Raw genomic sequence first — 4,895 nt, forward strand, 5'->3', positions numbered from 1 at the left:
TCTGTTCTAGTTCTGTTCTAGTTCTGTTCTAGTTCTGTTCTAGTTCTGTTCTAGTTCTCTTCTAGTTCTGTTCTAGTTCTGTTCTAGTTCTGTTCTAGTTCTGTTCTACTTTTGTTCTAGTTCTGTACTAGTTTTGTTTTAGTTCTGTTCTAGTTGTGTTCTAGTTCTGTTCTAGTTCTGTTTTAGTTCTATTCTAGTTATGTTCTAGTTCTGTTCTAGTTCTGTACTAGTTCTGTTTTAGTTCTGTTCTAGTTCTGTTCTAGTTGTGTTCTAGTTGTGTTCTAGTTGTGTTCTAGTTCTGTTCTAGTTCTGTTCTAGTTCTGTCCTAGTTCTGTTCTAGTTCTGTTCTAGTTCTGTTCTAGTTCTGTTCTAGTTCTGTTCTAGTTCTGTTCTAGTTCTGTTCTAGTTCTATTCTAGTTCTGTTCTAGTTCTATTCTAGTTCTATTCTAGTTCTGTTCTAGTTTTGTTTTAGTATAAATATATCGAATTAAAATGTTCTTCTAATTTATATACTTAATTTTAAACCTTATTTTTAATTACACCTTCAAGCTCTTATTTTATTTTAATTCTATTATAATAATATAAAAGTACCTTCTATCCTCGGCAACATTTAACTTCCTGTCTTCATTTAATTAGGAAAAGTTTAAGGAGAAAAAAAAACCTCATAATAAACTGTCATTATTGCCTAAGGATTAATTAAAAACAACAACAGCCTAAGATAAACAAATAATTGCAGCAACATTAACGATAAAACCCCATAGAATTTAAAAAGATAAACAAAGATGAGCAGAATAAACTTCCTAACGACGAACACTTTGATTATACACCTCCATTGACAAACTCACACTCTAATCTCGTTTTACTGCATCAAATGACAACTCTGTTAGACAGTGTTGCCTTGTTTAGTAAGATTTAGAGTTTGAGGGTTTGCTACTGCATGTGTAAGTTACAATAAAATGACAACATACTTAACGTAAAAGAGGAGTCCTCTTCAAATCTAAAAGTCAAGTACATTTTCTGTTTAAATAAAATGTGCTCTTTAGCATGCGGAGGTTTTGTCATTATGTATTATTATTGTTGCTTGTCATTGAAAGTTTGTTTTTTTTTTGTGTGTTTACTTACATGAGAAAGTTTGATGCTTGAAAATAAATGTCATGTTGAAAAAGAAGTTAATTAAAGGGAAATACTTTAGAGTCTTTGTATTATGTAAAGGCATTTAATGCAGATTATGTAGGCGTAGGAAGTAACACAAATCAAGAAATTTAAAACCCTATTATGAAGTTTAGCTATTAGTTCTAGTTCAGTTCTAGTTAAACTCTAGTTCAGTTTAGTTTTTTTTTATAAAAATAAACTTCAACATCTTAAAAAACCTCTTCCCTCCCTCCTTCTATTTATAAACCTTTTACTATCATATCTTTACACATTATGGCTTGTTAACTTCACTTGCTGTTTCTAAATTTGACACCTTATTTGTAATAATATGCCAAAACAAATATTATTTGTCATAAGTACAATGTAATTTTGAAAATAAACTGACAGTAAATACATGTTTGGAAAATCTGACATAAAATACTTTAAAATAAAGAAAAAACCCGGTAAACAAAAACAATATGAAAAAAAACGCCAACTGCATGTTAAAATAACAAGCCAAAAATTGCAACTAACAAGAATATTGACATCACAAGCAACATATATGTGAATGGTATTGAAAAGACTAAAGAAAAGTAATATTTTTTTACTAAAAGAAATAAAAAATATCTCAAAATATTTGCTTTTTTAAGAAATCTATATTAAATTTATCTTAAATTACAAATAAAAGATAAAAATGTATATTTCTCTTTTAACACGTCTTAAATATTTTTACATTTTTCTACATTTTAAACTTTTAAAGTTCAATAAACTTGTGCAATATTTTTCTCTATATTATCTCCTGTTTTTGCATATCAAAATTTATATTTATATTTTTACTTTATACTTAAAATAAAATATGACATTTTTCATAATGTTAGAAAACGGCTTCTATACACAAACATGATATTGTCAAGTGTTTATTTGACACTTAAGAAAAAATAAAGGGAGAAAAAATAAAAAAAAACAAATTGAGAATGGAAGGAACCCCATTAGTAGGAAATAGCACGGAGAATCAAACACCGGAATTGAACTAGAACAGAACTAGAACAGAACAAGAACAGAACTAGAAAAGAACTTGAACAGGACTAGCACTAAAATAGAACAGAACTAGATCTAGAACAGAACTAAAACTAGAACAGAACTACAACAGAACTAGAGCTACAACAGAACTAGAACAAAACTAGACCAAAACTAGAACAGAAATGGAACAGAACTAGAACAGAACTAGATCAAAACTAGAACACAACAAGGACACAACTAGAACACAACTAGAACACAAATAGAACACAACAAGAACACAACTAGAACACAACTAGAACACAACAAGAACACAACTAGAACAGAACTACAACAGAACTAGAAAAGAATAAGAACAGAATTAGAACAGAACTAGAACAAAAATAGAACACTACAAGGAAACAACAAGAACGCAAGTGGAACACAACTAGAACACAACTAGAACACAACAAGAACGCAACTAGAACAGAACTAGAACAAAACTAGAACAAAATTATAATACTATAACGAAACTAGAACACAACAAGGACACAATTAAAACGCAACTGGAACACAACTAGAACACAACAAGAACTAGAACAGAATTAGAACAGAACTAGAACAAAACTAGAACAAAACTAGAACACAACAAGCACGCAACTAGAACAGAACTAGAACAGAACTAGAACAGAACTAGAACAGAACTAGAACAGAACTAGAACAGAACTAGAACAGAACTAGAACAGAACTAGAACAGAACTAGAACAGAACTAGAACAGAACTAGAACAGAACTAGAACAGAACTAGAACAGAACTAGAACAGAACTAGAACAGAACTAGAACAGAACTAGAACTAGAACGGAACTAGAACAGAACTAGAACAGAACTAGAACAGAACTAGAACAGAACTAGAACAGAACTAGAACTGAACTAGAACAGAACTAGAACAGAACTAGAACAAAACTACAACACAACAAGGACACAACTAGAACGCAACTGGAACACAACTAGAACACAACAAGAACACAACTAGAACAGAACTAAAACAGAACTAGAACAGAACTACAACAGAACTAGAAAGATGTAGAACAGAATTAGAACACAACAAGAACGCAACTAGAACAGAACTAGAACAAAACTAGTACACAACAAGGACACAATTAGAACGCAACTGGAACACAACTAGAACACAATAAGTACTGGAACAGAATTAGAACAGAACTAGAACAAAACTAGAACACAACAAGAACGCAACTAGAATAGAACTAGAACTAGAACAGAACTAGAACAGAACTAGAACAGAACTAGAACAGAACTAGAACAGAACTAGAACAGAACTAGAACAGAACTAGAACAGAACTAGAACAGAAATAGAACAGAACTAGAAGAGAACAAGAACAGAACTAGAACAGAACTAGAACAGAACTAGAACAGAACTAGAACAGAACTAGAATGGAACTAGAACAGAACTAGAACAAAATTAGAACAGAATTAGAACAGAATTAGAACAGAACTAGAACAGAACTAGAACAAGAAGAGGTCTAGAACAGAACTAGAACAGTGGAAAAGAGCTAGAACGGAACTAGAACTATAAAAGAACTAGCACAGAACAAGAATAGAACTAAATTGGTAATAACCTGCTACTTTACTAATTAATAACTATTCACCTCCCTTTGTTTACCTTTTTAAACAGAATTCCCCATTGACATTAAAATTTTCATTGTTTTTGTTTTAGTTTTTTATCTATTAAACTTGATTTTCCACATGGACAGTTTAGTAAAATGCAACATTTTGTTGTAAATCTTATTGTTGTCATATTTTTTAGAAAAAGGGTGACTGGCTGGCTGGTTGGCGTTTACAGCTCCTGCTGCATAAAGAAGAAAATTATGACAAAATTGTGCATTCAAGTGTAAATTAAACAAGACGCGCGCTTCTTACAAAACAGACTAAACAAAAATTAATACAAAAAAAAAAAATAAACTGAAACAAAAAACTTAAGTGTCTTTTTTCCTAACAATACTTTAAAAAATATTACTCCTACACTCCCACTTAAAAATAAATAACTTTTGCTATTAAGAAAATAAGGTGACAATATTCTTTTAAAAATAATACAAACTGTCGGCAGCAACATTTAAAAAGTGGAAATATTTTTAAGCTGCTTTTAAAAGTATTAAAACATTTTTTTCTTATTTTCTTTTGAAGAACATGTATAATACGAGTTCATTGTCAAGAGTTTTTATTTTAATATATTTTTAAAAGAGATTTTTCCCAGTTTCCCTTTTTTAATCTTTGGAACGTGATGTTTTTTTTTATAACATAACAGCTGCAATTAACTGTTAAGCTAGAAATTATTTCATTCATTCCAGTTTTTTCTTTTGTTGTACAGGGATTTGTTGAAAAAAATAAAATGGCTTTCGATTTTCTTTCAATTTAATTTGAAAGGTCTATTGAAAAACTTTTATAATGTGTTTCTAATTGAAAAAAGTTTTTGCCAACATTTGGTTTGGCGAACATTGTTTTTCAACTTCATAAGTTAATTAAATAGACTTTTTCTAATTAATTAAGAGTTTTCGAAAAGTAATAGAACTTTTCTAGTTCTGTTCTAGTCCTGCTTTAGTTCTGTTCTAGTTCTGTTCTAGTTCTGTTCTAGTTCTGTTCTCGTTCTGTTTTAGTTCTGATCTAGTTCTGTTCTAGTTCTGTTCTAGTTCTGTTCTAGTTCTGTTCTAGTTCTGTTCTAGTTCTGTTCTAGTTCTGTTCTAGTTCTGTTC

At 30.2% G+C, this 4,895-nt stretch overlaps 1 protein-coding gene across 11 annotated transcripts in view; it reads right to left on the minus strand.

Moving 5' to 3' along the window:
• LOC111680750 (uncharacterized protein CG43867) overlaps nt 1–4,895 on the minus strand; it is a 49,302-nt gene that overhangs the window by 28,148 nt on the left and 16,259 nt on the right. The gene's annotated exons all lie outside the window — the stretch shown is intronic.

This window comes from Lucilia cuprina, chromosome 3 (assembly GCF_022045245.1).
Source record: "Lucilia cuprina isolate Lc7/37 chromosome 3, ASM2204524v1, whole genome shotgun sequence".
Classification (NCBI taxonomy): Eukaryota; Metazoa; Arthropoda; class Insecta; order Diptera; family Calliphoridae; genus Lucilia; species Lucilia cuprina.